The sequence below is a fragment of the Urtica dioica genome, chromosome 8 (genome assembly GCF_054948205.1).
Source record: "Urtica dioica subsp. dioica isolate 48M chromosome 8, U.dioica_male_clone48M_v1_H2, whole genome shotgun sequence".
Taxonomy (NCBI): domain Eukaryota; kingdom Viridiplantae; phylum Streptophyta; class Magnoliopsida; order Rosales; family Urticaceae; genus Urtica; species Urtica dioica.
Window position 1 is genome coordinate 41,955,019 of NC_142763.1, and position 17,812 is coordinate 41,972,830.

A 17,812-nucleotide genomic window follows, 5' to 3' on the forward strand; every position below is an offset into this window, starting at 1 on the left:
GTTTTGACTTAGCTTCTAGTTTAACTATTCCTACTCGATATGATTTGTGACAGTGACCTCATGGATCCAAATGAACAAAGCTTAAGCTAAACACTTGGACTCAAAAGTTCACAAACCTTTTCCAAGTTTAGCTTAATACTAACTGACTCCACTAAAGAGTTGACACTGAAAATCTCTCGGTTCAAATGAATTTATTTTCTACTCGAGAATTCAACCAAATTATGATGAGCGGATCCATTGAATATTATCTATGTTTACCCTTCATGAATATCATCAGCTAGTCGGGATTTACAAAAATTACCATTTTACCCTTCTAGCTGTTATTTCCTCAACTCCTTTGTCGCTTGTGAATAAATTAGAAACAATGTATTGACGAGGAGCTAACAAGTCACATTGTTTCATCCAAAAGAGTCAGGACTCAATTTGGACACTGGCCAGTTCATTTATTCACACTCCAGGGAACAAAGCATGAGGTGATATACATTGCATTTCAGCAATCTTGTACATGAATTCCATATCTATGAGAACTTCACAAAGTTACTCATGACATCTTCACAACTTAGTACTTCACCAATAGGTCTTGTTCGGAATCACATAGTGAGACCGAACTCTGACTATCTCAAATGAGAATACGTAAGCTGTGAAATGGCATGTCTCATTTTAGGATTAAGGTAAGCACGATGCAATTCATACGTAGTGACTTCGAGACATAAGAGGTTAAATGGTTTGTTCTTATTTTGTCTCTAGATGTGCACTGGTCAATTCAGTACCTTCGGAAGATACCTAGAAGCACTATAGAGTCTCCAACTCTCAATGCCCCATAACCAAACATCATAGATTCTCCTAACAATCGTACTGAGGTCAATAGTCCTTTGACCCTTAGATTGCGAATATATCGTTTTAAGCAAACTACGAAGAGTTTGTTCATGCAAATCTACATTTGTCTCTTCGCAAGTTTTTTAGTTTGTTTATGGACTAAAGACTAATGTTTTATCATAAAGCTTCAAACAGACAAGGAAGAATGAATGAACGTTTCAAATTTTTATTAATGAATAAGCAATTACAAGCAATAGTCTTCGTGAGACTTTAGTACATCAAATGTACAAAATAAAGACTACAACTCTTCTTGTGGGCACCATTGACAACAAACTCCCACTTGACTCAAAGAAGATGTGTGTAGTCCTTCATGCCTAATCCCTCTCGATGTTGGTCGAAGACCTTGTTCGCTAGGGCCTTGGTGAATGGATCTGCCAGAGATCTACTTCACCTCCACGTCTCCGCGCTGCATGGTCTCTCGAATCAAATGGTATTTCCTCTCAATATGTTTAGAGGGCTTATGGCTTCGAGGTTCCTTTGAGTTAGCGACAGCCCCACTATTATCACAATAAAGGGTCATGGGCTCGTCGACGTTTGGAACAACTTCCAAATACTTAAGGAATTTTCTAAGCCATACAGCCTCTTTGGATGCTTCACAAGCAGCCACATATTCTGCTTCCATTGTGGAGTCAGCAATGCAAGATTGCTTAATTCTTCTCCACACAACAGCTCCACCATTAAGGATGAACACAGATCCCGAAGTGGATTTCCTGGAATCCTTATCCGCTAGAAAATCGGAGTCGGTATAACCCGTTATAGTCAGGTCAGTACCTGAGTATGTAAGCATCAAGTTCCTAGTTCTTCGAAGATACTTAAAAACATGCTTAACAGCAATCCAGTGCTCTTGTCCAGGGTTGGATTGGAAACGGCTAACTACGCCAACGGCGAAACATATATCAGGTCTAGTGCAAAGCATAGAATACATCAGGCTTCCTACGGCAGAGGCGTGATAAATTTTCATCATGTCTTCAATCTCTTGTGCAGTCTTGGGAGACTGGTCCTTAGAGAGTGAGACTCCATGCCTAAAGGGTGTTTGGCCTTTCTTGGAGTCTTGCATCGAGAAGCGATCCATCACCTTATCAATATAAGATGCTTGAGAGAGCGGCAGGGTCCGGTTTTTCCGATCTCGAAAGATTTCGATCCCCAGAATGTACGCGGCTTCTCCTAGATCCTTCATATCGAATGGCTTTGCTAGCCAGACCTTAACTTCAGATAACTTACCCACGTCATTACCTATGAGTAATATATCATCGACATATAATACCAGAAACACAACTTTGTCTTCGTGTATTAACTTGTAAACACAAGGCTCATTTATTGACTGTTCAAAGCCGAAGCTTTTCACAGTTTCATCGAATCTAATATTCCATGACCTAGATGCTTGCTTTTGTCCATAAATGGATTTAAGCAACTCACAAACCTTGGTCTCTTGACCTTCTTACACGAAACCATCTGGTTGAGCCATGTAAATGCGCTCGTCAAGATTTCCATTCAGGAAGGCTGTCTTGACATCGATTTGCCAGATCTCATAATTGAGAGCTGCAGCTATGGATGGGAGTATGTAGATAGATTTAAGCATAACGACGGGCGAGAAGGTTAGTCAATCCCTTCTTGTGTGGTATAACCCTTCCCTACGAGTCGTGCTTTGAACGTCTCGACGTTCCCATCCGGACCCCTTTTCTTCCTGTATATCCACTTACACCCTACGGGTTTAATCCCTTCAGGAAGGTCTACAAGTTTCCACACTTTGTTGATATACATCGAGTGACTCTCAACTTTCATGGGGTCAAGCCAAAGGTTTGATTCAGAACAAGCCATTGCTTGGCTATAGGAAACAAGATCATCCATGTCAGAGACGGCTACGAGAGAGTCTCCATAAGACATGTACCTGTCAGGCTTTTGAGTAGCCCTCCCACTACGTCAAAGTACTACTTGACGAGATTCTGAAGAGTTAGGTTGTGTTTCAGTTGGGGTAAGAACAGTTCTTACAGATGAGGTAGAAGCTTCCTCACCCAACTTTAATTCAAGCACAATTTTGCTTCTAGGTTTTGCATCCTTTATAAAGTCCTCCTCAAGGAAACGAGCATTCGTGCTAACGAAAGTCTTATTGTCCTCGGGACTATAGAATATGAAACCTTTGGTTTCCTTTGGATATCCCACAAACAAGCACAATTCTGACCAACTAGCCAACTTGCTAGTCTTTTGCCTTAGCACATGTGCAGGGCAACCCCAAATTCGGATGTGACCCAGATTTACTTTACGGCCAGTCCATCGTTCATAAGGAATACCAGGAACCGTTTTGGACTTAACTTGCTTCAGAATATAAGCGGTTGTTTCGAGGGCATATCCCTAATAGGAAAGAGGGAATGATGAGTAACTCATCATTGATCTAACCATCTGCATAAGAGTTCAGTTTCTTCTCTCTGACACTCCGTTTTGTTGAGGCGTGCCAGGTGCGGTAAGCTGAGAAGCGATGCCTTCTTCTTTAAGAAAGTCATCGAACTCTCCAGACATATACTCACCACCTCAATCAGATCGAAGGGTTTTGATCACTTTGCCAATTTGCTTTTCCACTAAAGCCCTAACGACCTTAAATACGTTAAAGGTCTCGGATTTGTGTTTGAGCAAATAGACAAAACCATATATCGAGTAATCATCAGTGAAGGTAACGAAGTATTCGTATCCTCCACGTGCATGTTGGCTGAGCGTACCACATACATCAGAATGTACTAGTTCTAGCAGCTCAGTGGCTCTTCGACCTTTATCGGAGAAAGGTCGCTTAGTCATTTTTCCTTCTATCCAGGATTCACAAGTAGGTAGTGAACCTATTGCAGAGGCTTGGAGTGGACCGTCCCTTACAAGTCTCTTAATCCTATCTAGACTGATATGACCAAGTCTTAAGTGCCAGAGGTATGTTAATTTTGTTAGATCGGAGGATTCTGAAAGTCTGATCCTCTTTGGCTCCCTAATCAGATCATTATCTATTTCGGTGTCTAAAAGGGAAGGTTGAGTGGGATAAATGTAAGAAAGAGCATTCTTCATACATGCATCAGTGACAAAAGAATTATCAAGAAACGAAATACGAATTCCATTCTTAATGAACTTTAAACAATAATCTTACCCAAGAAGACGAGCAACGGATATTAAGTTCTTCCCAAAGGTAGGAACAAAATAAACATTATTCAAGTTTAAAGTGCGGTCTTCAAAAGACAGCGTCACGGATCCCACAGCCTTCGCGGACACCAGGCTCCCATCACCCCATTTGAAACATAACTCGCCTTCTTCTAAGCTTTTGGTTTTCTTGAAACCATTCAAGGAACAACAAATATTGGTAGTAGCAGCGGAGTCAATAATCCACGTTAATACTTTATCAGCTACTAAGCACGCTTCGGTAACTAGTACAACATTGTGTTCCTTTGCTTTGAGATAGGCAGGACAGTTCTTTTTATCGGCCTTGTGAGGTCTCTTCTTAGTTCCAGAGGCGGAGGCTTTTTGATCAGTAGCATGTGCCTGTCTTTGATTCCTCTTTCTCTTAGTGAGACCTACAGCAGTGTGAAGTTCCTTCATAAGCTTGGTAACAGTGTACTCTAGCTTGTTTACGGAGTAGTTCATCTTGGAGGTATCAAGAGATGCGGGGAGAGTTTCTAAGATCATATGTATGACATTCTTCCCGTCAATCTCAGATCCTAGGATTTCCATTTTATTCAGAAAACTAATGATCAGTATCATAAAGTCTCCAACAGGAGTCCTAGCCTTCATATGACAGTTCATAAACTGTCGGACTGCTTGTTGCCTTGTTTGACGCCTTTGCCCTCCAAATATCTCATGGAGATTGTTGAGCATGTCGGCGGCACTCTCGATGTCACGATGTTGTTGTTACAACACATTGTTCATTGATGCTAAGATATAGCACCTCACAATCTCATCGGAGCAGAGCCAGGCCGCCAAGGCGTCTTTGTCCTCTTGAGTCGAATCATCATTTGTTTGAGGAGGACACGGGGTGGTGAGTACCCATTTGTGCTTTTTAATGGTAAGGATGATATCGAGGTTATGTTTCGAATCTACGTAGTTTTTGTTTTCAAGTTTGTTCGAGGAAAGGATGAACGAGAGAAGGTTGAGAGACATATTGCCTATATAAGTTGCAACAAGTTTATGATTAGTCTTTGGTTTAGGATTTAAGTTTTATTTAAGACTTGATAAAATCCAAAGGTGTTATAAACCAAACGATAATTTACTCCCTCAAGAGAAGGCCGCAAAAACTCTCCATTTATAAGTAAATGACACATCATTAATGCTTAGCCAAGATGTCAATACATCAATTTTGACTAGCCACCTTTAAAATTGGTTTGATCACTTACATCCTTTCGCAGAGCCTCGAGGGAGGATTACTAGGGATTGAGCCTAAGTGTGCAACCAACCACTTAGTCCAAAAGATCAACTTTGAAAAATAATTCCCCAAAGGGAGGCCTCGTCATCATCGTCTCACTCTCGGACGTAGCTCAATGAGCAATGATCGAAGCAAAAACGCCTTGGAGTACTCCCATTTAAGAGAGGGTCGCAAGAGCGGCTCTTAATCCCACGTTAATTGCTTTTTTCATTAGTGTTGGGGATCGTGGGTTACAAACAACAAATATAACCCTCCCACTTAGTTTTTGGAGTTGGTACATCGACTCTTATAAGTTCGGAAACGGTTTTCCTAGTTATAGAGCGATAGAGCGGACAACTAGAAAAGAATCCTAGATCTTCATGTTTAGAGCAGTGTTAGTGCATAAAGGCACAAGGGACATACTCGGATCTTTTCCTATTTTCTATTTCGGGAAAGTGCATGAGGGAAGTGTGAACTTCAACTCACTCGAACACTTGAAAGTCTGAGATTACACATCTTTTTTTTATTTTCGGCTTGTCTACGAAGAGACCTCCCACTCAAATTTTCAAGAGCATATACATTTTGAACATATGTGATATAGATATAGTTTTGAAAATATTTTGAAAACTTATTTGATTTGGATGACAAAAAATTTTCAAGTTTGAAAACGAAAACGGTTTTTAAAAATTCAAACTAGTTTTGTAAAAATTCAATTTCAATTAAACTTTCAAAAATCAAAACATTTTAATCTTACACATCATGTTTATAATCTTATGAAAAACATTTTGCTCAAGAAAATTTTCCCATTAGAGTTCTATAACTCTCATGGTAGTGGGGTTTGAAAATCCGGATTTCTAAAAAAACTGGAGTTTCGGAAAGTAGCGCACCTCGGAGAAAAAATCGCCATATCTGGCGGCTCCGATGTCCTTTTGACCCAAAACCAGTGGCATTGGAAAGAGGACAGACAGACCCCATTAAATTTCGATTTCGGAGCAGAGAGTTATGTCACTTTTACTGCGGGTTTTACTCCAGCTCGAAGAAAAGGAAATAATTAAAGTTCGGTCTTTTTAGGTGCGAAAAGAATCGAGTGTAACGGAACGTTTTAGGAGGTTTTTAAAGCTTTTATTTGTGTTTTATTAGCAAGGTAATAACATCGTATAAAAAAATAACAACAAGCATAAAACGATTCAAGTAAATAAAAGAAACTAGCAAGACAATATAACTAGTCACAAAATTTACTCGAAATTTTCTCAAACCTTTAAAACACGTTTTTCAATATAAAAAATTAAAAACTATTAGAACTGATTTTAATGTGTTTTAATAACATCCCAAACTCATAGAAAAACAACATGATTTTTAGTTTAAAGGCAAGAGCAATAAATTAAAAAAAATTCTAAGAAAACAATTCTAACTTGTCACAAAATTAGTAAACTTTCGAAAACGATTTTCAAGCTCATATTTTTAAATACATGTACATGTATATCTTTAACCATAGCTCTGATACCATTTGTTGGAATTGATCTAGGGTTTAAGAAAAAGTTTAACGCTTCAGTAAGCGGCGGAATTTTAAAAAAATTATTTTCACAAGTAAAACGTTTTTACTAACCTAGACAAAGAGCAAGCACATGTAAATAAAAACTATTATGAGCATAGAAGTTTACCAACCTTTTTAGACGCTTGAACGTTGATGAGCCTTCGGAAGGGACACTGGCCAGTTCATTTATTCACACTCTAAGGAACAAAGCATGAGGTGATATACATTGCATTTCAGCAATCTTGTACATGAATTCCATATCTATGAGAACTTCATAAAGTTACTCATGACATTCTCACAACTTAGTACTTCACCAATAGGCCTTGTTCGGAATCACATAGTGAGTCCGAACTCTGACTTTCTCAAATGAGAATACGTAAGCTGTGAAATGTCATGTCTCATTTCAGGATTAAGGTAAGCACGATGCAATTCATACGTAGTGACTTCGAGACATAAGAGGTTAAATGTTTTGTTCTTATCTTGTCTCTAGAAGTGCACTGGTCAATTCAGTACATTCGGAAGATACCTAGAAGAACTATAGAGTCTCCAACTCTCAATGCCTCATAACCAGACATCATAGATTCTTCTAACAATCATACTAAGGTCAATAGTCCTTTGACCCTTAGATTGTGAATATATCGTTTTAAGCAAACTCGAAGAGTTTGTTCATGCAAATCTACATTTGTCTCTTCGCAAGTTGTTAAGTTTGTTTATGGACTAAAGACTAATGTTTTATCATAAAGCTTCAAACAGACAAGGAGGAATGAATGAACGTTTCAACTTTTTATTAATGAATAAGCAATTAGAAGCAAGAGTCTTCATGAGACTTTATTAAATCAAATGTAAAAAATAAAGACTACAACTCTTCTTGTGGGCACCATTGACAACAAAGCCAGCCAGGCGCGCGTCACGCATGGCATGCCGCACGGAGAATGCGCGCGCGCTGCACGCTGCGCGCCGCGCCTGGCCGACCGTGTTTCATGCCGCATGCACGCGCCGCTCCTCCTCTTGGCGGAGCGCGCGCCCCCAGTCCCACATGGACGAGAAAGAAGCCTCCTAAGGCCCTCAAACTACTATAAATACCCCATCTCATTGAGGGGGAAGCTATCCCATTCATTCCCTTGAATACTCACTCTTCTCTCTGCTTCTCTGGATTCCATCCTTGGCCTGAAGCGGATTCTCCTCGATTTATCGTTCTCAGAATTCCGAAGCGCTCCCGGGGACTCCCTAGCGCTGCCTCTCTCGATCAAACGACTAATCCCGAGCCCACGAGTGCTCCTGTGGTTTTCGACTTAAAACTGCCTACACATCTAGCACACTAGACGCGTCCACCATTTCTGAAAAGAAATTGCCTACGTGTCCGGAAGCTTTGCCACGGGAAGGAATCTTGACTAAGAGTCTCCCACGTTTCCAAAAGAGAGAAAACACACTTTTTCTCTCGGGTCACTTGATCCCAGAGTTTTGAGACACCGCCGAGGATTCCTCCGCGATTCGTCTCCACTGTCGAGCACACCCTCCAGGCTCTGCGCCTCATACTGCGTTACATACGCCTTGAACTACGTTCTGACCTAATCCATATTCACACGGGTGTTGGAATTGATCTAGGGTTTAAGAAAAAGTTTAACGCTTCAATAAGCGGCGAAATTTTAAAAAAATTCTTTTCACAAGTAAAATGTTTTTACTAACCTAGACAAAGACAAAGCACATGTAAATAAAAACTATTATGAGCATAGAAGTTTACCAACCTTTTTAGACGCTTGAACGTTGATGTGCCTTCGGAAGGTTGATAACGTTCGTCTCCCCTCGCAGCACGTCTCTCCTCTTTCCTCGCAAACTCGAGCAATCACGAAAGTTTCTATCACAAGAATCACTCGAGAAATAAAGGAATTAGTGTGTGGGCACTTTTAAACACGACGACTCAAGAACAAGTCTTAGAGTCGAAAAGCTAAAACACTAGGTCAAATGAGGACCTAGGTGCCAAAACAAAAACGAAATTGACTAGAGAGAGAGAGAGGAGTCGGCCAACAATGTCTAGGGAGAGAGTCTCTCAATCTCTAACTTATGTTGGATGAATCAAATGAGAGGAATGAGGTGAGGTATTTATAGGAGAAAGATTACCTTCAAAAGGTAGTTTCCTCATACCCCTTGCACGTCCAAATGAGCTTCTAGAATCCTTTGGATTTGTTTCCTCATTTGCTTTCTCTCTTAGTTTGCCGAAATTGCACTTTCCTTCTAGAGGAAATTTGTTTCCTCTTTTTTCTTTTGGCAAGTATCTTCATACATTAATGCACAAAATAATCTCTCTTTCACACTAAGGGCTGCACAAAATTTTGTCTCCCATTCACTTGGGTTGGATGGCCAAAAGCCTTCTAGAAAGCCTTTCTAGATTTTTCTTTACTTGTTCATGACAACATAAGAAAAGTCCATTGAGAATTTTCAAGTAAAATTCTATGAAATGAAATTAATCCACAAGGCCCAATGAACACAGCATGGCCAAGTGATCTAGGCCATCATATGACCATGTCGAAAAATTTATTGACATTCATTTCATGCTATGTCCAAAAAGACAAATTTACCGTTTTGACAATTTTCGTAAAACTTGTCTCGTTCTTGTTTTGACTTAGCTTCTAGTTTAACTATTCCTACTTGATATGATTTGTGACAGTGACCTCATGGATCCAAATGGACAAAGCTTGAGCTAAACACTTGGACTCAAAAGTTCACAAACCTTTTCCAAGTTTAGCTTAATGCTAACTGACTCCACTAAAGAGTTGACACTGAAAATCTCTCGGTTCAAATGAATTTATTTTCTACTCAAGAATTCAACCAAATTATGATGAGCGGATCCATTGAATATTATCTATGTTTACCCTTCATTAATATCATCAGCTAGTTGGGATTTACAAAAGTTACCATTTTACCCTTCTAGCTGTTATTTCCTCAACTCCTTTGTCGCTTGTGAATAGGTCAGAAACAATGTATTGACGAGGAGCTAACAAGTCACATTGTTTCATCCAAAAGAGTCAAGACTCAATTTGGACACTGGCCAGTTCATTTATTCACATTCCAAGGAACAAAGCATGAGGTGATATACATTGCATTTCAGCAATCTTGTACACGAATTCCATATCTATGAGAACTTCACAAAGTTACTCGTGACATCTTCACAACTTAGTACTTCACCAATAGGTTCTGTTTGGAATCACATAGTGAGTCCGAACTCTGACATTCTCAAATGAGAATACGTAAGCTGTGAAATGGCATGTCTCATTTCAGGATTAAGGTAGGCATGATGCAATTCATACGTAGTGACTTCGAGACATAAGAGGTTAAATGGTTTGTTCTTATCTTGTCTCTAGAAGTGCACTGGTCAATTCAGTACCTTTGGAAGATAACTAGAAGAACTATAGAGTCTCCAACTCTCAATGCCTCATAACCAGACATCATAGATTCTTCTAACAATCGTACTGAGGTCAATAGTCCTTTGACCCTTAGATTGCGAATATATCGTTTTAAGCAAACTACGAAGAGTTTGTTCATGCAAATCTACATTTGTCTCTTCGTAAGTTGTTTAGTTTGTTTATGGACTAAAGACTAATGTTTTATCATAAAACTTCAAACAGACAAGGAAGAATGAATGAACGTTTCAACTTTTTATTAATGAATAAGCAATTACAAGCAAGAGTCTTCGTGAGACTTTAGTACATTAAATGTACAAAATAAAGATTACAACTCTTTTTTGTGGGCACCATTGACAACAACGGGTACGTAGGCAGTCGACACACAAGGCACAGCCACTCCTCCTCCCTACCCCTTCTCTCTTCTGAGAAGCACGTTGATCGGAGAGAATCCAACTCGAGACTTTCGAGTTTGCACCTTTGGCTCGGGTGCGGCCACTTGGTCCGGCCTTGGGTCGAACCACCCGAAGCTTTAAATAGTTGTTCATTTTTGTGCGACAATAGATACCTAGTAAAAACTATAGACTCTTCAACTCTCAATAGCCCTTTGACCCTTAGATTCTGAATATACTGTTTTAAGGAAACCATGAAGAGTTTGCTCATGAAATCTATATTTGACTCTTTATTTGTTGTTAGGTTTGTTTATGGACTAAAGAATGTAGTTTATCATAAATCTTCAAATAGAAAAGGAAGAATGAATGAACGTTTCAACTTTTATTAATAATTCAGCAGTTACAAGCAAGAGTCTTCGTGCGACTTTATTACATCAAATTTACATAAATAAAGACTACTACTCTTCTTGTAGGCACCATTGACAACAAAATCCCACTTGACTCAAATAAGATGTAAGTAGTCCTTCATGCCTAATCCCTTTTGATGCTGGTCGAAGACCTTGTTTGCGAGGACCTTTTTCACCTCCACGTCTCCGCGCTGCACGATCTCTCGAATAAAATGGTTTTTCCTCTCAATATGTTGAAAGAGCTAATGGCTTCGAGGTTCCTTTGAGGTAGCGACAGCCCCACTGTTATCACAATAAAGGGTCATGGGCTCGTCGACATTTGGAACGACTTCAAAATACTTAAGGAATTTTTTAAGCCATACACCCTCCTTGGATGCTACACAAGCAGCCACATATTCTGCTTCCATTGTGGAGTCAGCAAAGCAAGATTGCTTAATACTCCTCCACACAACAGCTCCACCATTAGGATGAACACAGATCCCGCAGTGGATTTCCTGGAATCCTTATCCGCTTGAAAATCGGAGTCGTATATCTTGTCATAGTCGGGTCAGTACCTGAATATGTAAGCATCAAGTTCCTAGTCCTCTGAAGATACTTAAGAACATGCTTAACAGCAATCCAGTGTTCGGGTCCAGGGTTGGATTGAAAACGGCTAACTACGCCAACTACAAAGCAGATATTTGGCCTAGTGCAAAGCATAGCATACATGAGACTTCCTATGGCAGAGGTGTAAGGAATTTTTCTCATGTCTTCAATCTCTTGTGCAGTCTTTGGAGACTGGTCCTTAGAGAGTGAGATTCCATGCCTAAATGGTGTTTTGCACTTCTTGTAATCTTGCATCGAGAAGCGATCCATTGAATATTATCAATGTTTACCATTTTACACTTCTAGTTGTTATTTCCTCAACTCCTTTGTCGCTTGTGAATAAGTTAGAAACAATATATTGACGAGCAGCTAACAAGTCACATTGATTCATTAAAAAGAGACATGACTCAATTTGGACATTGGCCAGTTCAGTTATTCACATTCCAAGGAACAAAGCATGACGTGATATACATTGCATTTCAGCAATCTTGTACATGAATTCCATATATATGGGATCTTCGCAAAGTTACTCATGACATCTTCATAACTTAGTACTTCACCAATAGGTCCTGTTAAGAATCACATAGTGAATCAAAACTCTGACCTTCTCAAATGAGAATACGTAAGCTATGAAATGACATGTCTCATTTCAGGACTAAGGTAAGCACGATGCAATTCATACATAGTGACTTCGAGACATAAGAGGTTAAATGGTTTGTTCTTAATCTGACTCTAGAAGTGCACTGGTCAATTCAGTGCCTTCAGAAGATACCTAGAAGAACTATAGAGTCTCCAACTCTCAATGTCCCAGAATCAAACATCATAGATTCTCCTAACAATCATACTGGGATCAATAGCCCTTTGACACTTATATTGTGAATATACTATTTTAAGCAAACCATGAATAGTTTGTTGATGCAAATCTATATTTGACACTTCATTTGTTGTTAGGTATGTTTAAGGACTATAGACTATAGTTTATAATAAAGCTTCAAACAAGACAAGGAAGAATGAATGAAGGTTTTAAATTTTATTAATTATTCAGCAATTACAAGTAAGAGTATTCATTATGTCACGACCCGTGAGCGACAGATCGCCCACGAGCCGCGACCGATCGACTCCAATACAATACATTTTAGGCGGTAGATCATAATACTTTTATATATTAAAATAGTTTGCAAAAATCCGGGGAAATTTTTCGCTTTTATAACTTAGAGTCTTATAGCGACTCCTATACAAATACGTTCCGGAACGTTTTAACAAAAGACACTAACCCCCGGTTAAGAAACCCCATAGCCCATAGGTCAAGGCAATACGTGCTCGGTCTCGGTCTTCGATCTCGTTTCCCGCTTACAAGCTTTTCCTTTCTCTACATTACCAAGTGTCATAAAACTATGAGTCGATTGACTCAGTAAGCGGAAGTCTAACCTATGAAAGGAAAACAACTAATGCAAAGCCATGTGACGTGCAAACTAACACAGAAGAATGCAGGATGCTAAAACCGCTAATTCTATAGCATGCATAATGTGTGATCACATTCTAGCTAACACATGTCACTCCGCAAGGTTATACATCTCTCTGTCATAACCCCCGGAATGACAAGAGACCAACTTCAGACTTCGAGCAACAGTCTTCCGCTGGCCTAAGAGTTTTCGTTTTGTCTGGGATCCACTAATGGTACCACTTCATTCGACGTCGGCGCCACCCCCAGGCCCTCATAGCCCGTCAAGGTGCATTCTTCAGGCCTTCATAGCCTGGCAACAAAGTCGGGTACGACTCTTGGTCGACTCCCCGAGATATGAGTACTCAGCGCCATCCCCCAGGCTCTCATAGCCCGTCAGGGTTCAATTCCTTTTGGTACCATCGACACATCAATTCATTAGGGTTCGGGTACTCTGTAGCACTCGGGAGAGTGACTCGGGTTAAATCCCGAAAGAATTATTGTTTCCCTTTTATTGCTCGTTAAGTATTTTAGGTTGAAGACTCGGGACGTGACTCCCGGTACTTCTACCCTCGGTTCGAATTCGAGACTCCGTTTCTGCTCTCCTGACACCTCTGATCTAACCTATCCCTATGGTTAGTAGAGGGATCTAGCTACAACAAATAACAACGTGGCTGGTTCAAGTTAGCATTTGAACCTACGGGTAAAACCCGAACTAAGTTTTCCATAAAGAGTGGCCGAAGCCTTAATCTTTGGTGTTTGTGTCTTTTAAGGCTTTTCCTACCCTTGTTTACTAACAAATAAATGCACAACCAAACAAGGTTATTCCCTTGGTAAGTAGTTGACTTATGTCTCCTCACTTACCTGGAATAGCTCGACAGAAAGTTCGACGACTTCCAGCGATGTCTTGATTTTCACGCTCTCCGTGACACTTGACACTTGTAGAAACGTCAAAAGAACTAACATGAGTTAATCGAGCTTTAATTTCGATAACTCTTTTTCTTTGAAAACTTCAAAATCCGGCTTCGTCGCCTTTGACTCGTCCGGTTCCCGCTCGTCCGTCCAAATCTGTCATCAAACTGCGGAATCTGACATCGAGTTAATTCCTTAAATTCAAACTCTTATCAAATTCCAAAATTCCAAATCCGACATCTCGACTCAAAAACCCGAGCCCAACCAAGTCAACAACCATATACGAATCCAACTAACTTGTCACATAATCTTTAGACTTGTCAAAATTTTTAGACTCGTCATAAAAATTTAGACTTGTCACAAAATTTTCTAGACTTGTCATAAAATTTTTAGACTCGTCATAAGATTCAAATCTCAAAAACCCGAGCCCGAACGAACAATCAATCTCAAACATTACTCATCGATTTCAAAATTCAACTCTCGAATCATTCAATCAAATCCATTTCCAAATTTAATTTCAAATCCAAATCACAACCTCAACAAAAATCAAACCATGCCTCTCAAGCATTACCCAAACATTTATCAACCTCATAAACATCTCATGATCAACAAAACACCCTAGGAAAAAACAAAACCCCACGGATCAGCCATAAATCCTCGTTCACTAGAAAAATTCGTCCAAAAATTCAAACACACGTTCATAATTTCCAGCTTCAAAACCCTGTTTTCAAAAATTCATAACTCACTCAATTCTCAACGGATTTATACGTTCTTGGTCATTTTAGACACCTCATAACGTCTATTATCCAGGACAAATATCAACAAATCCAAATTAAATCGGTACCAAACTTTCCACATCAATTTACAGAGGCTGTTCACAGCGAGCTCAAAATTCTCAAATCATTCAAAATCGACTCAATTACACAAATCCGAGCTAGGAACATCATTAATTAAGTCCAACACCCAAATAAAACCCATCAATTCCACTGATTTTAGCTCGGATCAAAAACCCCCAATATTTGAGCTATGAACCCTAGATTTCAATTCAAACCAAGGAGATGAAATTTCTCACCGAATCAACGAAATACCATTCACCCACTGCTTCCTCGTCCTCTTCCCGGTGATCTCCCCTTGCTCCGACGTCCCGGTGGTCCACGGCGGCCTCGCTCTTCCTCCCGGTGGCGCGCGCGCGATGGAGAGCTCGGCTTGGCTGATGGCGCGCGGAGAAGAGAGAGAACGAGGGTTGAAGAAGGAAGTGGAGATGGCGAGAGAGATGATGATGATGGCCGAGAGAGCTAGCTTGGAGGAGATTAGATTTTTTTTATTGAGCTTACTCGAATATTCTTATTCCAAAATTTCATCGACCTTAAATATATTTATTATTATTATTATTATTATTATTTCCAATATATTTAAAAATTAAGGACGTCTCATGTGCAACAAGAATTTGATTCAAAATAAAACTCATTTATTTTATTCAAATTCATAAGTCGAGCATTACAAAAGTTTGTATATTACACGTGAGACTTTATTACATCAAATGTACATAGACAAAGACTATTACTCTTCTTGTGGGCACCATTGACAACAAACTTCCACTTGACACAAAGAAGATGTGACTAGTCTTTCATGCCTAATCCGTCCCGTTGCTGGTCGATGACCGTGTTTGCTTAGGCCTTGGTGAATGGATATGCCAGGTTTTCCACCGCTAAGATCTTCTTCGCCTCCACGTTTCTGCGCTGCACGATCTCTCGAATCAAATGGTATTTCCTCTCAATATGCTTAGAGTGCATATGGCTTCAAGGTTCCTTTGATTTAGCGTATGGCTTTAAGGTTCCTCAAGGATCATGAGCTTGTCGACGTTTGGAACGACTTCCAAATACTTAAGGAATTTTCTAAGCTATACAGCCTATTTGGTACTTCAGAAGCAGCCACATATTCTGCTTCCATTGTGGAGTCAGCAATGCAGGATTGCTTAATACTCCTCCACAAAACAGCTCTACCATCATTAAGGATCAACACAGATCCTGAAGTGGATTTCTTAGAATCCTTATCCGCTTGAAAATCGGAGTCGGTATATCCCGTCATAGTCAGGTCAGTACCTGAATAAGTAAGCATCAAGTTCCTAGTTCTCCGAAGATACTTAAGAACATGGCCTAGTATAAAGCAGATATCTGGTCTAGTGCTCTTGTCCAGGGTTGGATTGAAAACGACTAACTACGCCAACTGCAAAGCAGATATCTGGTCTAGTGCAAAGCATAGCACACATGAGACTTCCTACGGATGAGGCGTAAGGAAATTTTCTCATGTCCTCAATCTCTTGTGCAGTCTTGGGAGACTGGTCCTTAGAGAGTGAAACTCTATGCCTAAACGGTGTTTGGCCCTTCTTGGAATCTTACATCGAGAAGCGATCCATCACCTTATCAATATAAGATGGTTGAGAGGATGACAAAGTCCAGTTCTTCCGATCTCGAAAGATTTGGATCCCCACAATGTACGCAGCTTCTCCTAGATCCTTCATATCGAAGTTCTTTGCCAGTCAGATTTTAGCCTCAGATAACTTACCTACAACATTACCTATGAGTAATATATCACCGACATACACTACCATAAATACAACTTTGCCTTCGTGTATTAACTTGTAAACACACGGTTCATCTATTGACTGCTCAAAACCGAAGCTCTTCACAGTTTCAGTGAATATAATATTCCATGATCTAGATGCTTGCTTTAATCCATAAATAGACTTAAGCAACTAAAAAACATTGGTCTCATGACCTTTTTCCATGAAACAGTTTGGTTGAGCCATATAAATGTGCTCATCAAGATTGCCATTCAGGAAGGTAGTCTTGACATTCATTTGCTAGATCTCATATTCGAGAGTTGCAACTATGGATAGAAGTATGCGGATGGATTTAAGCATAGCGACTGGCGAGAAGGTTTCTTCATAGTCAATCCCTTCTTTTTTGGTATAACCATTAGCCACTAGTCGTGCATTAAACGTCTCGACGTTCCCATCCGGACCCTTTTTCTCCTTGTATATCCACTTACACCCTACGGGTTTAATCCCTTCGGGAAGGTCTACAATTTTCCTAACTTTGTTGACATATATTGAGTGCATTTCAAATTTCATGGCGTCAAGCCAAAGGTTTGATTCAGAACCAGCCATAGGATGGCTGTAGAAAACAGGGTTATCCATGTCAGAGACGGCTATCTCCATAAGACATGTACAAGTCAGGCTTTAGAGAAACCACCCACTACATCGAACTACTACTTGACGAGGTTCTAATGAGTCAGGCTTCAGAACAATTCTTACAGATCAGGTAGAAGCTCCGTCACCTATCTCTTCTTCAAGAACAATTTTTCTTCTAGGTTTTTTATCTTTCATGAAGTCCTCCTCAAGGAAACGAGTGTTCGTGCTAACAAAAGTCTTGTCGTCCTTTTGACTATAGAATGTGAAACCATTTTTTTTCGTTTGGATATCCCACAAACAGGCACAATTCAGACCAACTAGCCAACTTGCTAGTCTTTTGCCTTAGCACATATGCAGGGCAACCCCAAGTTCGGATGTGGCCTAGATTTACTATACGGTCAGTCCATCGTTCATAAGGAGTACCAGGAACTGTTTTATACAGAACCATGTTCAGGATGTAGGCTGCTGTTTCGAGGGCATATGTCCAAAAGGAAAGAGGGAGTGGTGAGTAACTCATCATTTATCTAACCATTTCCATAAGAGTTCGGTTTCTTCTCTATGACACTCCGTTTTGTTGGGTGTGCCAGGTGCGGTAAACTAAGAAGTGATACCTTCGTCTTTAAGAAAGTCATCGAAACCAAACATATACTAACCATCTCGATCAAATCGAAGGGTTTTGATTTGTTTGCCAGTTTGCTTTTCCACTAA

General features: G+C 39.9%; 1 long non-coding RNA gene across 1 annotated transcript; it reads right to left on the reverse strand.

Moving 5' to 3' along the window:
• Window positions 1–13,859: 13,859 nt before the first annotated feature.
• On the reverse strand, window positions 13,860–15,231 carry LOC149389857 (uncharacterized). Its single transcript, XR_016300573.1, has 2 exons — window positions 14,984–15,231; window positions 13,860–14,078 (listed from the first exon to the last, which is right to left on the reverse strand). It is a non-coding gene; the product is annotated as an uncharacterized LOC149389857 (long non-coding RNA).
• Window positions 15,232–17,812: the final 2,581 nt, after the last annotated feature.